This window comes from Humulus lupulus, chromosome X (genome assembly GCF_963169125.1).
Source record: "Humulus lupulus chromosome X, drHumLupu1.1, whole genome shotgun sequence".
Lineage (NCBI taxonomy): Eukaryota > Viridiplantae > Streptophyta > Magnoliopsida > Rosales > Cannabaceae > Humulus > Humulus lupulus.
The window spans coordinates 86,108,438-86,128,339 of record NC_084802.1 but is presented as its reverse complement, the minus strand read 5'-3'; positions in this window follow the sequence as shown (position 1 = coordinate 86,128,339).

The following is a 19,902-nucleotide window of genomic DNA, read 5'->3' as shown; positions in this document are numbered from 1 at the left end:
GTTTGAAAATGACACATTTACAAATTTTTGTGTAAGGCATGGTATCACCAAAAGATTTTCTGCAGCTGTTCATCCCCTAGCAAACAGACAAGTAGAAGCTGTCAACAAAACCTTAAAGGACACAATAAGAAGCATCTCGAGCAAGCTAAAGACAATTGGTAAGATATTTTTCCGGAAGTCTTATGGTCATATCGAACTACTTCTCGAACCTCAACTGGACATATTCCATTTTCCTAGCTTATGGATATGAAGCAATGATACCAATTAAGTTAAACCCCCCACGCATCGGAGGAGTAAGTATGACCAAGATCATCACCACCAAGTATTTCCTGAAAGCCTCGTCATGATCAGGGAATAAAGAGAAAAATCACAATTGTGAGTGATTGCTTACCAGCAAAAAGTAGCCAGATACTTCAACTCTCGAGTCAAGAATAGAAAGGTTGCCCTAGGAGATCTAGTATTGCGACAAGTGTTCTCAAACATTAGGGATCCTGCAGCAGGAGTTTTGGGACCAAATTGGGATGGACCATATCAGGTTGTAGAAGGGTTGGAAAAACATATAGAGTGCCTAGGGGAATAGGTGTGGTGGGCCCATTGTTTACAACAACAATAATTTTTTTTTAATTATTCATATAAACAGTTTACATGAATAAGAAAACATCTAGACAGAAACATTAACATACAATATTATTAATCATGCAACATATATATAAATATACAATATATTTATACATAACATATGAACACATAAACATATGAATATTCAAGAAGATAAGCACTTACCTCTTGAAGCTTATCAAGTGTCATTGAGTCTTTTCGTATATTTATCGATCTTCCTATCCAATGATTTTAGCACTCAAACCACGATCTTCCAGAATATTCTATACACCTCAAGATGTGTGTGGGCACATAGAGAACATGAGTTAGCAATTTAGGAATCACAAGTATTTCTCAACACATGAGACCTTAGATTATGGTCTGAGAATGGTTAGAATAAAGAAGAAGATGATAACTTTTTGTCTGACAAAAAATTCTTAGAACTATTCTAAATTAAATTTTGTTGTTATCTGTTGTGTGTTTTCTTCTTATTATTCTATATCATATATATATAGATCATTCTATTACCTTATTATTCATAATAATAATAATAATATCATAATGATGATAGGAATTGATTTAGGTAAATATCTAACTTACCAAATTTGAAAAATCTATTTTTAAATTATTAATTAATAAATAAATAAAATAAAAACAACACTGATACAATATCAGTGTACTGATACACGCATGGAATAGTTATCGGACTGTGTCATGCGTGGATTTCTATTTCCCTTTTCAAGGATGTTGTATTTTTCTTTGATTTATTTAATTAAAATCAACCTTCCATAAAATAAGGTATTTATATTTTTACGGAAAAGATGACCTCGCCGATATATGACTCTATCAACTATTACCTACCGTGGAGCTTGATAAAGTATTCTTCTCGTGTCTTTTCTATCATCAGGTAACTTTCTAGTCGCGAGATATTCCATTATAGGAGTCATCCAGGTTAGTCTTATGTCAATCATTCAGACCTCCATTGTTTCTTCTATTACACTCGGGCTCTCCAGGAACTCCACTGGTACTACATTTAATGTTTCAGCCTCTTTTGTGGTAGCATGTCGTGCCAAAGCGTCAGCGTTAGAGTTCTGCTCGTGGGGTATCTGTTCAACAGAGCTGAACTCTGTTTACCCAAGAAACGGCTCCTGATGACGTGGCAGGATTGACTTGCACGCGGCTGGCATGTGGCGACTTTAAGTGAATGAATTCTGTTCAACCATCGACCAGAAAGTTATTGATTAATCAAGCATCACACTTAGGTGTGACCAGTCTAGTCGCATACTTTCATTTACTTCCTTTTAGATGTGGAATCTTGTAATATTTGCATTAATTGTAATTTCTTTTATTGCCTAGATATGCAAGTCTTAATGATAATTAAGGCCCATCGGCCCATGTAATTTTCTTGAGCCTATAAATAAGAATCAAATGGCTCAAGGAAGGGACTTTTTTTTTGAACATTTGATCTTTGTATTTTGAGAGAAAAATATAGTGTGATTATTCACGGAAGCTGTAATCTTCCCAAGGCTTGTGAAACTCGTGAACCTAGTTCATTGATCAGAGTGTTGGGATTCAACATCAATAAGAATACTAAGTGGACGTAGGTCATTACCATCCAATTGGGGCCGAACTACTATAAATTGTTTGTGTCGTTTTCTTTCCATTTGAATTTCTTCTCGTTTTCATCTCATCTCATATCTTTTATCTGACTCCGTGTCGTTGACCAATTTGAGGGTCGACAAACTTAAATTCAGATAGCTCCCTCTTTACCTTGGCAAGGTAGGCCGCCATCCTGATAACTCGAGCTTGATACTCTCCCAATACTTGATTCACCACAAGATAAGAATCACTATAGCACTGGATGGCTTTCGCCTTCAACTCTCTTGCTCCCTCAGCCTTGCCAGCAAGGCCTCATATTCTGCTTCGTTGTTGGATGCCTCATATCCGAATCTCAGAGCTGTATGGAACCGATGTCCTTCTGGCAAGATTAAGATGATCCCAGCTCCTGATCTGTTCTCGTTTGACGATCCATCAACGAATATTTTCCATAACTCTTGCACCGGCTCCTTCATGAGCTCGTCCTAAAAACTGGTGCATTCAGCCATAAAATTACCAAGGGCTTGACTCTTGATTGAAGTTCGTGGCATGTATAATATCTCGAACTTGCTAATTTCAATGGCCCATTTTAAGAGACGTCCCGATGTTTTAGGTTTTTGCAAACCTGCCTTAAAGATTGGCCGGTTAAGACATTGATAGAATGGGATTGAAAATATGGTCGGAGCTTTCTGGAAGCCAATATTAGGCAAAATGTCAGCTTCTCTATCAGCGCTTACCGTGATTCAGCTCCGAGAAGCCTCTTGCTTACATAATATACTAGTTTCTGAGCACGATCTTCTTCTCGAACTAACACGACACTAACTGCATACTCTGTCACGGCCAGATAAAGGAATAGAGACACTCCAAACATCGATTTGGATAATACTAGGGGCTTAGCCAGGTGAGTTTTCACATCGTGGAATGCCTGTTCGCACTCTTCGGTCCACTAGAATTTCTTGTTTCCTATGAGCAAGTTGTAGAATGGCAGGGACTTGTCAGTGGATTTTGAAATGAAGCGATTTAAAGCTGCCACCCTTCCAGTGAGGCTTTGAACTTCTTTACGCGACCTGGGTGAAGGTATTTCTAACAACGATATGATTTTTTTTTTTCAGGATTCGCCTCTATTCCCCTTGTGTTCACTATGGATCCCAAATTTTTTCCAGATGCCACCCCGAAAGTGCATTTATGGGGATTCACCTTCATGTCGTATCTCCTTAATATTCCAAAACATTCTTCCAAATTGGATACATGGTTATTGGCATTTGATTTGACAAGCATGTCATCGACATACACCTCCATATTTCTCCTGATCTAGTTGGCGAACATTTTGTTGACCAAGCGTTGGTATGTAGCTCCGATATTTTTTTACCCGAATGGCATAACTTTGTAACAATATACGTTATGCTCGGTCACGACACTAGTATGCTCTTGGTCCGCAGGGTTCATCGCGATCTGGTTATATCCAAAGTATGCACCCATGAAAGACATGAGCTCGTGACCTGTTGTGGCTTCCACCAACTGGTCAATCCTTGGCAGTGCGAAATAGTCCTTGGGACAATCTTTGTTTAGGTCGGAGAAGTCGATACAGGTTCTCCATTTTCGTTCGGCTTTGGGACCAGCACAGGATTGGCTACCCAGGTCGGGTATTTTGCCTCCCAGATAAACCAACATTTTAGTAACCAAGCTACTTCTTCCTCTAGTGCTTCAGCTCAGACCGTTCCCAAAAGTCTCCATTTTTGGGATTTTGCAGGCACATTCTTGTCCAAATTTAATGTGTGCATTATTATATTCGGACTGATTCCCACCATATCCTCATGCGACCAGGCGAAAACATCCAGGTTCTTCTGTAAAAAATTGACTAGCTCCTTCTTTCTTTTGTCTTCAAGATTCATTCCATTCTTTACAACTATTGAAGCATCTTTAGGATCGATGTTCACTTCTTCGAGCTCTTTTATGTCTTTGAGCTCTGACCTGTCTTCACCTATTCGCAGATCAATGTCATCATGTTGGACGACCTCACTATCCTCTTCTTATTGAGGTTCTTCCGTCCCATGAGTGACCTCTACTTCCTAGGACTCCTCACCTCCGTCATTTATGACCATTGCCTACTGCCCGAGTTATGACTTTCCCTTCATAGAAATGCTATAGCATTCTCTGGCAGCGAGAAGATCGCCTTTGACTGTGCATATCACCATAGCTGAGGGGGTGCATATCCCCGTAGCTGAGGGGAATTTTACTACTAGTTGCTGGATAAATGTTATGGCTTGAAATGCCATCAGCACGGGTCGGCCCAAAATCGCATTGTATGCGGCCGGACAATCAATTACTACGAACTCGAGTACTTTGGAGACAGTACGTGAAACTTCTCCCAATGTCATCACCAGTCTGATTGTCCCTATGGCCGCTGACCCTTCTCTCGAGAACCCGTACAGAGTCATCGATGTCGCCTTCAAATCAGATACAGACAGTCCCATTTTTTCCAGGGTGGACCTAAAAAGTAAGTTTACAGAGCTTCTATTATCCACTAGTATTCTTTGGACCCTTTGGTTGGCGAGCTGCACGGTTACTACCAGCGGATCATTATGTGGAAATTGGACGTGGATAACATCCTCTTCCATGAAAATGATTGGTTATTTTTCTAATCGCTGCTGTTTCGATAACCGTTGCTCCAGGAAAAACTCTACCCTGTTATGGGCCTTCAGCACATTAATGTACCTCTTTTGGGCTCCACTGCTCGTGCTCGCCAAATGAGGTCCTTCCGCAATAGTGGTTATATCTCCCCCCACTATCGGAGGAGGTTCGACCTGGGTTGTCTGAGCTCCAGATTGGCCCATTGGAGCTTTTGGGGTTGCTTGAGGATTCTGCCCGGTGGGCTGATTAGGAACTACCCGATTTTGGGCGTATTGGGCCAACGGTTAAGCTCTGATGAGAGTTTCAATTTCATCCTTCAGCTGCCGACAATCGTCAATGTTATGACTGATGTCATTATGGAACCGGCAGAATTTTGAAGGATCTATCTTCGCCCTTTGGTTTCATAAAGGTTCTGGCTTCTTCCATGGAAGGCGAGTAGAATTTGCAAGAAAGATATGCTCTCAGGTATCCGTTAGGTAGGTATAGGTAGTGTAGACAGGTTTGAACTTCTCCCCGGACTTGTTTTTCTTCATCCCGCTCTGGTCTCCCTCACCTTTCCCCTTCCTTTTGTTGTTCCCCCCTTGGTTATTCTGGGTAACGGTTTGAGCCATAACAGCAACATCCGTTACCACTCCAACGGGTTGGATAGGGGTCTGGCTCGTTCCTACGATAGAATCTCCCGCCTCCTCTAGGTTTATCCATTCTTGAGCTCGGGCCAAGAATTCTTCTACGCTTTTAACTCATTTTCTTTGGAGTTCCTGCCATAGGTCCCCCTGACAAGGATTCCCATCCTCATTGCCATATGCTTGGAGCTGTCATTAGCATCTTTAGCTCGTGCATCAACATTGGAAAATCTGCTCAGATACGCCTTCAACGTCTTGCCAGGTTGCTGCTTTATGTTGGCCAATGAATCAGCGTCAACCCGAGCTGCCTGTGAAGCTCGGAAGGTTTTTTTGAAATCAGAAGAAAATCTCTTCCACGAGCTTATAGAATGCCTCTTGTATTGTTTAAACCACTGCTTGGTAAACCCGACCAGAGTTGCAGGGAACAAGATACACCTTAGATCCAGCCAGACATTGTGGGCCATCATCATGGTGTTAAATATTTTGAGGTGATCGGATGGATCTCCCTCTCCATCAAACTTAGACATGTGCGGCATCCTAAAACCTACAGGATATGTTGCTGCCGCAATGTTTGGAGCAAAAGGATCGAGCTCCTCGTCTGAGTCGCAATTGTCTTTTTCCTTCCCGGACAAGAGTCTCTTCATTTGCTCTTCCATTAGAGCTAGTCTCTCAAGGGTTTGGTCCCTAGTCCCTAGGTTAGCTGGGGGATGTTCAACAGCTCCCATCCTTTCATACGCATTTGATGGGTTATTGTCCCTCCAAGCTCGAGCTTATTTAGGTGGGGCATTCCCGTTGTCGTGTACTATGGCTGGACCTCCCTCGTGTCGAGTATAGCTAATATCTTCATCCCGAGCTGGAGACCTTTTCTGCGAGTTCAGATGATTGCGCAAGTCGGGTTGTGGGTCATATCGAGGACTTTATGCTAAACTAAAATGATTTCTTAGTTCGTTCTTGGACCTGCCACTACGATTGTTTTCTGTCCAGTAACTTACATTTGCAAAGCTTACAGCTCGTGGTTGAGATCGAGGACCTGGATTCTCAACATGCGTTCCTGGAACGTAAGTAGTGGCGGACGAGGGAGCAATTTTCTTACTGTCCCCATGAGCTGGAATATCTCGCTGAGGACGAGGTGGTGTCAGATGTCTTATAGGGGACGGAGGATACCTTATTGGTGAGGCTATCCTCGTTCCATCAGGACGGACTAAATTAGCCCGCCTTTGTTCTACTCCAACGTCCCTAGTTCTCCGTGCCTGGTGCTCCGATCGTGGCACAGAGGGATTTGTTGGAGCATTATGCCTTCGTGACCCTTTCCCAGCCCCTCCACGTGGATTGTCATGAGCATTCCAGGGGATCTGTGAAGAAGGCACCAAACTTGGGGTTGCAGTCCTCACTAACCGACTGACATGCTGATGTCCCTTGTGATGGTCATTGGGCCGAGCATTCTGATGATCTCATCGTACAGGCACATAACTTGGAGTGGTGGTCCTGACAGATCGACTCGTTTTAGACCAGTTATTTCTATAAACAGGTTTCAACTTCTCCACATATTTATTTTTCTTCGTCCCGCTCTAGTCGCCCTCGCCATTTCCCTTCCTTTTGTTATTTCTCCCTTGGTTATTCTGAGTAATGGGTTGAGCCGTAGGTGCAACGTCCGTTACCGCTCCAATGGGCTGGACAGGGGTCTGGCTGGTTCCCGCAATGGAAGCTCGCACCTCCTCTATGTTAATCCACTCTTGAGCTCGGGCCAAGAAGTCGTCTACACTCTTAACTCCTTTTCTTTGGAGTTCCTGCCACAAGTTGCCCCCAACAAGGATTCCCATCCTCATTGCCATGAGTTTGGAGCTGTCATCAGCATCTCTAGCTCGTGCAGCAACATTGGCAAACCTACTTAGATATGCCTTCAACGTCTCGCTAGGTTGCTGCTTTACATTGGTCAATGAATCGGTATCAACCCGAGTTGCCTGTGACGCTCGTAATGCTTTTTTGAACTCAGAGGAAAACTTCTTCCACGAGCTTATGGAATGCCTCTTATATTGCTTAAACCATTATCTGGCTGGCCCGACCAGAGTTGCAGGGAATAAAATACACCTTAGATCGAGCCCAACATTGTGAGCCATCATCATGGTGTTAAACATTCCGAGGTGATCTGACGGGTCTCCATCTCCATGAAATTTTGACAAGTGTGGCATTCTAAAACCTACTGGATATGTGGCCGCCGCAATATTTGGAGCGAAAGGATTGATCTCGTCTTCTGAGTCGCTATCATCTTTTTCTTTTCTAGATAAAAGCCTCTTCATTTGCTCTTCCATCAAAGCTAGTCTTTCGAGGGTTTGGTCCCTAGTCTCTAGGTTACTTGGGGCCTGTTCAACAGCTCCCATCCTATCATATGCATTTGATGGGTTATTGTCCCTTCAAGCTCGAGCTTGGTTTTGTAGGGCATTCCCGTTATTGCGTACTATGGACGGACCTCCTTCTTGTCGAGTATAGCTAATATCTTCATTCCGAGTTGGATTTCTTCTATGCAAATTCAAATGAGCTCGCAAATTAGATTGCGGATCGTATCGAGGGCTCTGTACTGAACTCAACAGATTCCTTAGGTCGCCCTCGGACCTACCGCTACGACGACTTTCAGTCTAGTAACTCCCGTTTGCGAAACTTACAGCTCGCGGTTGGGACCGAGGATCTGAATTTTTGACACGTGTTCGTGGGACGTAAGTATTGGCAGATGGGGGAGGATTCCTCCTGTCTCCATAAGCTGGAATGTCTCGTTGAGGACGAGGTAGTGTTGGATGTCTTATAGGCGACGGTGGATGCCTTATTTGTGAGGCTATCCTCGTTCCATCAGGGCGGACTAAATTAGCTCGCCTATGTTCTACTCCAATGTCTCTAGTTCTCTGTGCTTGGCGATCCGATCGCGACGTAGGAGGGTTTGCTGGAACATTTTGTCTTTGTAAGCCTATCCCAGCCCCTCCTCGTGGATTTCCATGGGCATTCCTAGGGACCTGTGAAGAAGGCACCGAACTTGGGGTTGCAGTCTTAACCGACCGACTGACATGCTGACGACCCCTATGATGGACGCTGGGTCGAGCAATTTGGTGATCTCGCTTTACAGGCACAGAACTTGGAGTGGCGGTTCTGACTGACTGAATTGGTTTGGATCGATTATTCTTGTGGGACTTGTGAGACCCACTTTGCCTCTTTCTGACATTAATGTCAGTTGCAAGAGGGGGTAGCCGAGCCAAAACCTCCCCAATCTGTCTGTTTGCCATAGCGAGATGGCTTCTCAATTGCATTTTTTCCAACTCTACGACTGTTAGGTAAGTTTGGATTTGGATTTGGCGGCAATGACGCCGAACTCCCAGTGTCACCATGACCCACTGGTTGTTTTCCCAGACGTTGTTGAATCTCAGGGCCACGTTCATTCGGAACAACGGTATGATGGGCCTCCTGCTCACTGGGCTGTTCTATCTCATTATCGTGCATTGAGCGATTGAGCTCCATGGTGAGAATCGACTGAGATTTTGATGAAGCACTAATTTGCTCTCAATGAAAGCACCAAACTGTTGACGGAGTTTTTCGCCAACAGTGTATTAAGAAATAATAAGGCAGATTATTGCTTAATGGTAAACCGTAATGAAAAATAAACAAAATTCACTCAAGAGCACATAACTTTTACGTGGTGCAGTGGTTAAAATCCACCTAGTCCACGAGTCAATATTATTTATGTTTTTCTCTCTATTTTGGCAGAGTTTTGGTATTACAGAATAATGGTCCCCTTTCCTGTCCAATATTCCCAGTATTTATAGGGAAATTCCAAGGATAGGTTTGGGTAACCGCGTGAGTCAATCACGCATTTACATAATGTCTACATTTAATACAAATAATTCCCATTTATATTGGGATATGATTTGATAACAAGATAAAAGGTTCTTGTTATCTCGGATAATAAATACAACAACCTGGTCATAAATAAACATATAAAGGGGAACCCGAATCTCTGGAGATCTCTGAGTATGCAATATACTAGAATTACCACGAGCTGGATATCTCCTCCAAGCTCATGCTTCGACAACTATTTAATATTTCAAGCTCGCACTTCATAGCCATTGTATCCTTAGTTCGGGATAAACTCAGGACGCCTAACACCACGTATGACAACTATGAATCTCGAGTTGCTCACATGGATAATAAGTAGATATTATTCCCATTGGTTATTTCTCCATATATTTATCTGCCAGTTGTACCCGAGCTGAGTGAATGAACTAGTGCTAAAATCAGGGTACAACAACAAGAACTCACTCAAAAACACAGAACTTTTACATGGTTCAGTGGTTAAAATCCACCTAGTCCACGAGTCAATATTATTACTGTTTCTCTCTCTATTTTGGTAGAGTTTTCATAATATAGAATATGGTCCCCTTTCATGTCCAATATCCTTAGTATTTATAGGGGAATTCCATGGACAAGTTTGGGTAACCGTGTTAAAAGAACAGCATAATTATATATGGTATATAATTAATACAGATTATTCCCATTTACATTGGGATATGATTTGATAACATGATAAACACACTCCTGCTATCTCGAGTAATAAATGACATAAATATGATACCGCCTGGTCATTAATGAGCGTATAAAGAATCCCTGAGTCTCTTGATATCCTTCAGATTGCATTATATCTAGGTTCTCATGAGCTTAATATCTCACAGGAGCTCAAGCTTGATAGCTATCTGACTCTGAGCTCATGCTTGATAGTTATCTGACTCCCAACTTGTAATAAATCCAAGACGCCTAATACTGGGTTTGACCACTACGAGTCTCGAGCTGCTGACATGGTTAATAACCAGATATCCTACTTGGTTATTTTTCCACGCATTTACCTGCCAGTTGTACCTGAGCTGAGTGAGTGAACTCGTGCTAAAATTAGGATACAACACTTATGATGAAGCCATAGAGCGAGCAATTCGCCAAGAATCATGGATGGTACAAGAGAAGAAAGAGCCCTACAGGGCTGAAGAACGAGCATATGTCTCTAATGACCGGGGGAAGGTACTCTGGTAACCAGAGCGACCCTTCTAGAAGGTTTGCATACAGAGGCAATAGAAGTGTTGGGAAGACCAACACTCCAGGAAACTCTCGGTTTCCTAATGGTGGAAATAATAAACGAAGAATGGAGCCACCATGCCGAAGTTCTAACATGAACAAGCAACCAAAGAGAGAAAACAACTATTGGTCGCAATGGAGCAAATGCAATCGGCGCCACCTAGGTGAGTGCAACAACAACAAATGCTTCACCTGTGGAAAGTCGGGTAATATCTCCAAGCACTGCCCGACTCATGGTCAGAAGGGAGGAAACGACCAACCAAAGCCAATAGGAACTGAACTGCGAATTTATGCACTCACCCAGGGTGATAAAAGAGCTGGGACATCCGACATGGTGTCAGGTCAGCTTCCTGTGGCTAATAACTCAGCACATGCATTGATGGACATTGGTGCTTCCCATTATTTTATTGTTGCATCTTATGTTGATAAGATAGATAGGAAGCCGGAGCCTATGAAAAATGTATGTGGTGTATCCTTACCATTGAGGGAGGATATGATGGTACGGTCTTGGGTTAGATCCGTACCAGTCTAGGTAGCGGGTCAGGAGGATATGAGTACAATGTTAGTTTTGGTATGGATTGGCTAACCAAATACGGGGCGGTGGTGAATTTCAAATGAAGAATGGTGAATTTTAACCCACCCAGGGAAGAATCGTTCGTGTTCCAAGGCACAGCCCGAGAGAAGAATTTCGCTATAATCTCCACCTTGATGGCTAGGAAATTACTGGACGATGAATGTATCGGCTACCTGGTGAACGCAATAGATAAGGATAGGGCGTCTAAAATGCAACCAACTGAGGTAGCAGTGATGTGCAAATTTTTGAAAGTGTTTCCTAAGGATCTTCCAGGGATACCCCCAGATCGGGAAGTCGAGTTTGAGATCGAGTTAATTCCAGGAATTGCACCTATTTTAAAGGCACCATACCGGATGGCACCGGCAGAGCTCAAAGAACTAACTACAAGTGCAATTACAAGACTACCTAGATAAAGGATTTGACCAAGTCATTCTCCTTGGGGAGCCTAGTACTATTCGTGAAAAAGAAAGACGGCTCCGTGAGAATGTGTATAGACTACCGCGAACTCAACAAAGTGACGATCGAGAATCGATACCCATTGCTCAGAATTGATGATCTATTCGATCAACTGTAGGGAGCATTGATATTCTCGAAGATCTACTTGAGATCTGGATACCACCTGTTGAAGGTATGGGAATTATATAATCCAAAGACCGCATTCTAAACCTAGTATGGCCACTATGAGTTCGTGGTGATGTCTTTTGGACTCACCAATGCGCCCGCGAAATTCATGGATCTTATGCATAGGGTACTGGGTGAGTATCTAGACAAATTCATGATCGTGTTTATAGACGATATACTCGTATACTCACGAAACCAGGAAGAACACGCCAAACACCTGGAGCTGATCTTACAACGATTAAGCAAGAAAAAGTTGTACGCCAAATTCTCCAAGTGCCAATTTCGACTGACTCAAGTATTTTTCCTAGAGCACGTGGTGTCAGGAGACGAAATTGCAGTTGATCCAGCCAAAATCAAAGTAGTGAAGCAATGGAGGTCCCCGAAGAATGCGTAAGTAGTTCATAGTTTCTTGGGCCTGGTAGGGTCTTATAGGGGCTTTGTGGAAGGTTTTTCCAAAATAGCAACGCTATGACCGCACTAACCTGAAAGAACGTCCAATTTGAGTGTACAGGCAGGTGCAAACTGAGTTTTCAAGAACTAAAGACTAGATTAAAGACTGCTCTCGTACTCACTATTCTGAAGGGTACCGAGGGATATGCTATTTATAGCGATGAACCAAGTCAAGGACTTGGAGCCGTGCTAATGTAACACGGGAAAATGATCGCGTACACCTCCCAACAATTGAAAAACTATGAGAGAAACTATCCAACATACGACCTGGAGCTAGCAGCAGTAGTGTTCGCATTGAAGATTTGGAGACACTATCTCTATAGGATCCACTGCAACATATACAAGGATCACAAGAGTCTGAAATATTTCTTTACCCTGAAAGAGTTAAACATGAGACAACAGAGGTGGTTAGAATTGTTCAACGATTATGATTGCGATATACTGTACCACCCAAGAAAGGCTAATAAAGTAGCTAGCGCATTGAGTCGACAACCAATGGCTTATGTAATTTGGGTGGAAGAAATACCCCAAGAACTACAAATCGATATATCTAAATTGGATTTGGAGATAGTAGTGGGAAGATTGGAAAAGTTATCCATGCAACCCATGATCATGGAAGCAATCCAAGGGGGCAGCTCGCAGATCCGTGGATCCAACGATTGGTGCATGAGACTACGAAAGACATGCAACTAGGGTTTCACATCTCGAAGGATAGATGTTGGGTTTTAAGGGTAGATTATGTTTGTCTAATGATAAGGAGATCAAGAAACAAATCTTTTATGAGGCTCATAATACTCCTTACGCTATGCACCCTGGAACCACTAAGATGTATCAAGATCTCAAAATATACTTTTTGTGCATAGGATTGAAGAGAGATGTAGCGGAATATGTGGCACATTGTTTTACGTGTCAGAAAACCAAGGCAGAGCATCAACGACTCAGGGGGTTATTGAAGCCGCTAGAGATCCCTGAGTGGAAATGGGAAATGGTCACCATGGACTTTGTTACCGAGTTACCACAAACTCCGAAAGGGCACAGCGCAATCTAGGTTATCGTGGATAGACTGACAAAATTCGTTCATTTCTTACCCATTAAGATAACATAAGGTGCAGATAAGTTGGCAGACTTGTACATTGCTGAGATAGTGCCATTACATGGGGTTCCCATCTCTAAAGTGTCCGATTGTGACAAGCGATTTACCTCCGCGTGCTGGAAGAGAATGCAAATGGGATTGGGAACTAAACTAAAGTTTAGTATTTGTTTCCACACATAGACGGATGGCTAGAGCAAACGAACAATTTAGACCTTGAAAGATATGTTGAGAGCATGCATGCTAGATTTTTTGTAATGCTCTGGATAACCAAGACCATTACACTGTGTGTTTATAAATGTGCAAGACTTGCTAATCAAGTCGTTTAGTTGAAAATGTGATCCTATAACTATAATCAAGTTAGGGTTAAAAGATTTTGGTCATAAATAGATAAATTTCCATTTAGATAAACATTTGGTACATGGGATCCAAAAAACAGGGTTTAAAGGACAATTAAAAAATTTCAAAGGTCATATACATTCACAAGCCACTCTAATGAAAAATGTTGACGGTGAAATCTCATCAACGAAATTAGATCGGAAAACTCAACGGTAAGTTAGGTGATGTTTATATAAGAACTGAGAATAAACTTTAAGAAAAAGTAAACATAGATAAACAATGGAGCAAGCCTTAGTATATTTCTCAATAGCCTCTGCATACAATGAATTTTCCAACCCCCTATTCTGAGGGGTCAAGCTCCTTTTATAGCTGGGCTCTAATGGCCCCTTATACATGGTGGTCCCTTGGGACAAAATAGTACATGAGTACACCGTCAGGCTAATGGCACAGGTGGTAGTGATGTGGGAAGAGTGGTGGTCTGCTCTAGTACGTGTCAGGGGTCTGCTAAAGTACTTCTGTCGTGGTACCATATTATGCCTCCACTACTTGTCGGGTACAGACCTCATAAGCGTGCTAAGGGAGTCCTGACCAAGCACCATTCTTGTACTACCACTACCTGTCCGGCGTGGACACTGAATCCGTACTCTAATTCCTCTTGGTTTGTTGGCTCATTTTGTATCTCTCTTGGCTTCATGTCAAATCGTTGTGAGGCCCCTTCTGACCTTCCTCGACCGCATGTCTAAGAGACCCTTGACTCTTCATCTCATGTGACTCATAGGGAGAGTGGTGCCCCGTTGGTGGCACTTACCTCAGGAAGAGACATAAGGCCTCTTCAACGAGGCCTGCTGCGTGTGTGATGAGACATGACGCCTACAAATGAGATGAGGGTCTCATCTTGTGAAACCATCACTTTGCAGCCCCCACATTACGAGGCCCCTGGTATGTGGCCAAAGGGTGTTTAGTGGAGGCTATGTCTCTTGAGGCCCTTAATGATGTGGCAGGTGCGAGAGGCGAAGCCTCGAGGCTTTTGACGTGGCCGGTGCGCGAGGTGAGGCTACTAAGTCCTTAGCACGGTTGGCACGCGAGGCGACGCCACGAGCCCTTAGTATGGCTGTTGCGTGAGGCCACAAGCCCTTAGTATGGCTGGCACGCGAGGCGGTGCTTGGCCGAGACGGGGGCTGCATCTGCGTGGGGCGCGAGGCCTGTTGGACCACCTCCACAAGACACCACCCACGCGAGGCCCCTAGGCACGCGAGGCGGAGCTTGAGCGAGGCCGGGGCTGCATCTGTGTGGGGCGCGAGGCCCGTTGGAGCACCTCCGCGGGGCGTCACCCATGCGAGGCCCCCTAGGCGCGCGAGGCCGGGGCTGCATTTGTGTGGGGCGCGAGGCTCCTGGCCTCGCTAGGCGAGGTGACGTGTGGTCCTCGGATGTGCAAGGCGCGAGGCTGTAGGTTGGTGCAAGGCTTCGGATGTGCAGGGCGCGAGGCTATGCGAGACCCTTAGGACAAGGCACATTGCGAGGGGAGACTTGCGAGATGCGAGACATGCTGCTACATGAGAGGAGCATGGCTCAAGACAAGTAAGGCCTCGCTACGCAAGGCCCTCATGCACTTGCCCTTTTGCAATGCGCGGCTTGGCCCCTTAGCCTAGCAAGGCCATACTTCATGGCTCATAAGGTGATGCTTCCCTTGGGATAATCTCTCGGTTCCGCAAGACTTATGGGCCCGAGTCTAATAACATGACTAAGTGACCTTTAGACTTGTATTCCAACGATGGACTTAGAGTTTTTTTCTTTTTGGTGGATTTTTGGGATCCACAAAAAAATACGCATTTTAGGTTTTCCTGTCCCTGTACTATCCCTTGGTCGTGGCGGTCGAGCAGCTGACTATGTACATCCTACCCCCAGAGCTCTCCAACTCAGGATTGGTCCACCTTACCCTTGTCTTTACTTGCACCACATAGCATCCATGAGCCAAGGCCCAGCAAGAAAACCATGATACAAAGCATAAACAATACAGATAATAAAATGATTCATAAAGCAGTTAACCAGGTATTCAGCACCTTATGACAGACACATAATCAAGGTCGAGCGCAGAACTTTGGGTTAGAGCTCGAGGGTTATATCCAATGAATGAAGGGCACCGATGCCACCAATCCCCTTTCAATGTTAGAAATCAACAAATCACAAACCATTTAAACCAATATTTAACAAGCTATAGGCAATAACTTAATAATAGTAAACACATCATAGTCATCATACAATATCCAGGGTCGACGCCCTTAGGCTGCACCCTCTATTTAATCCACTGACTCCGGCTCGCTTAGGCCGAGCTCAGTGATTATTTAGCTAACCTCAGCTCTCAGTGGCGAGCCGCATCCTGTGCGCAAATATCAATTCCGACACTCTTAGTCCGTTTATTTCATGCTCACATGGCATGTCATAACCATATAGCATTGTATTCGAATATAGGGAACCCTAGTCCCAACATAGCCACATAAACGGGTGCAGTTTTCTTACCATTAATTCCGAGCGGAGAATGCGAAATGGTTCCGAGCACGGTCCTTAGCTCCGAGCCGTGGCAATGAACCTAGTCACAAGGGCCATTGATATCCATCAACTTCCAATAAAAAATAAAATACCTAGGAGACATAAACTAGCCTCCAGGACCTCAATTATACTAAACCGGGTAGTAGATATTGTCCCGAGCGCCAAGGTTCGAACCCCCGAGCCCTAACAATTCTTGAAACACTTCCAAGGCTAAAATTCCCAGGCGGGTCGCGACTTGGCTTAGAAAGTCACGACTTGCCCCAAGTCAGAGAGCAACCCAGGCCTGAAAGGGCCAAACACACCGCGGCGCCCCCCAGGCTGGGTCGCGACGCACCCCTTCGACCCAGAGAAAACTTGGGTTTTCTCTTCTTCTTCTAGCCAAGAACACTAAGCCAACAACCCAGAATTTTCCCAACACAAAATCTCAATTCAACACCAATCCAACCACGAATTCAAGAACAAATCACCTATTTTAATCCTCAAAACCTCAGCTACAAAACTAAAATCATAACCAAACTCATAAGATATTATCACCTCACAAGCTCAACAAAATTCATCACCAAAGCCATACTCAAGAACTCAAAATTCAACCTAAACTACTCAGCAAAACACAGAGATTAAAGCAATATTCTTACCTCAAATTGAGACCCAACTTTCAGTAGAAACCTTCACACCAACTCAGCTCAATTCTCTGACTTTTCCTCTGATTTCCAGCTCCAATTCCATCTTAATTCCCCTTCAATTACTTCAAAGATTTCCCCAGCCCAAGCTTAGTATATGCACCCCCTTTGATGCTAAGCTTCAATGTCCAAATGGAAGCAAGAGTGAGAGATACGTGGGAGAGAAAAGGGGTGAGCTAAGAGAGTTTCTCTCTTTTTTTGTTTTTTTTTCTTTCTTTCCTTCAATTTTCTACAACTTTGTTATTTGTTATAAGAAAATGCTGAGTATATCTTTAGACTTAGGAAAAGACTATTTTTCCCTCCCAAATAAAACTAATCCTTTACTCAATCTAGGGGTAAAATAGTCATTTTGCTCCTAATTCCTGCTAACTCCTCGAGTGTTCGTAATATTTACCACTTAAATCCCATCATCCAATTAATCACCAATTATTTACCTAATGTCTAATAATCCCCAATATGTTTTATAAATTCCCGAAAATACCCCCAGGCTCCCCCGAGCCGGGTATAAATCCCTGCCGTGACTATTTCACAAATACGCCCACTAGGACCGTCTCGAGCCATATACTGCAAATAGATCTACATAATAATGTGATCTCAACAATTCAGCACATATAATCACAATTATGCTCGCAACGGGCCAATATTAGAAATATGCCCTTATACGCTAAACATGGCCCACATGCATATTAATACCCATAACACATGCATTTCACATATCCATATAATCATATAATCATGCATTTAATCATTTAAATCACACATAAACCCATTATGCCCTCCCGAAACACTAATCAAGACCCTTAAGCCTTATTAGTGATTTTGGGTCGTTACATTTTCAAGGTTCGTGGAGTGTAAAACTTCCATTAATTGAGTTCGCCTACAACAATACCTATCACGACTAGATAAAAATGGCTCCATATGAGGCACTATACGGAAGAAAGTGCCGATCTCCAATCCACTGGCATGAGACTGGTGAGTGGAAATTCTTGGGATCAGAAGAGGTGGACCGAGCTACGGAGGACATTAGGTCGATTCATCAGAGACTACAGACGTCTATAGATCGCCAACACAAGTATGCCAATCGTCCATGGAGAACTTTAGATTGTGAAGTTAGGGACAAGGTACTGTTAGAGATAGCTCCACTGAGAGGAGCTATGAGGTTCGGGAAAAAGGGCAAGTTGAGCCTAGGTACATTGGACCGTTCGAGATTCTGGAATGCATTGGAAAGGAAGCTTACCAACTAGCCCTTTCGCCTGCGTTCTCTAGAGTTCACGATGTATTCCAAGTGTCAACCTTCAGGAAGTATGTGAATGACCCCACTCATGTGCTAAGTTAAGATTAACTTAGCATAGATCCTCAGCTAAGCTATGAGGAAAAATCGGTTGCGATCCTGGAGAAAGACAAGGTGTTAAGAAACAAATCAATACCCTTGGTAAAGGTGCAGTAGTGTAACCATGACAATGAAGAGGCGACCTAGGAGATGGAAGCTGAGATGCAGGAGTGCTATCCCCATCTGTTTTGAGTTTCAGGGACGAAAATTTTATAAATTGTAGGTATTGTAACATCCCGTGTTTTGAACACTCGTCAGTAGCCAGTTGGAGTTGGTGAAGAATTATGTGAAATATTAATTTGATAACTGATATTATATGAATTTATGAAGATTAGTGAATTTTATAGCCGCTGTAATGATCCGGTAAATGATCTAGCTTTATGCAAAGAAAGATTGGTCTCGGACCAAGGAATAAACCCTAATGGGAGAAAAATCTCATATTAAATAAAATAGGAAATACTATGGCATAAAAATATTAATTCTTTTCTAACAACTGAGACTTTATAGTTGAGCCAATAATTTTAAGAAAAATTGATTGAGGTTTGAATTCCAATCAACCGGCTTAAGAATGAGAATTTATTGCTCGGGCCTCTAAGGGCATTTCAGTCAATTTGATAAAATTAGGAAAATTATGTGATGTGTGACAAATCTTATTTTTGGGATCACATTTTATTTAATTAATTAAGCTTTGAGATATTTAAAAACTATAGGGTAATACTTAGGGAATTTTAGATAAGTAAAATTACCAAAGGGCCCTTAAGTGTCTAAGGAGAGAGGTAAAGATGAGCAAGGGCATAAATCTTTTTTCTAAGGGAGGAAAGAGAGAGGGGTGGGTGGCAAGGCTATGCCAAGGGCTCTCAAGAGCATAGGACATCTACCCTAGAAAGAGTAAGAGCCTTACCCTCCTCATTGGCTAAACCCCAATCATTTCCCTCTAACACATCTAATCATTTTTTTTAAATTTCCTTTTCCCTCAGGAAAACAAAAACAACCTCTTCCATTCTCTCTCCCCAAAACTAAAACCTAGTCTCTCTCTACTCTCCATTGATGCAATATGTTTCCCTTCAAGAGCCAAGAGCACTAACTCCCCCATTGAAGGAGGGAGAACTCAAGAGCACACTAGGGAAGAGTAAGTTTCGAACCCTACTCTATTTTTTCTCCTCTCTTCCTCTTCAAACCCAAAACCCTAAGGGTTTATGTTGCATGGTTGTGATCTAATAGCCATGCATGGCTTTGATCTTATTTTCTAGGGTTCAAGAGAGTCTTGCACGGATAGTACCTCAAGGAGTTAGCACTTTGGTGATCTAGTGGAAGGAAGGTAAGAAATCTAGGTAGTTTGCATGTTTTCTTCCTCATCTAAGATTTCTACCCTAATCCTTTTCTTAAAAATCATCATGTGGAACTTTGGGCTCGGTTTTGAGAGTTTAGAGCACTAAGGGAAGGTGTTGAAGAGCTAAGGAACACGTCTCCAAGCTAGGGCTTCGAAAGGTAGAATCTATGGTTGAGTTCTTTATGTTTTGTGGTGATTCTTGAAGATCTGGTTGTATAGGGTGTTTCAATAGTTTTTGAGCCTATTTTATGCTTATGGTTGAGATTTATGTGTGGTATGATCATTTGCATGCATGCATGTGGCTAGGGTTCTGCTAGAAATGCTTATTGATGTTAGGTTGTGTAAAAAAAAATGCATGCTGCCAAAATTTCGTGGTCTAGATTCCAATGGG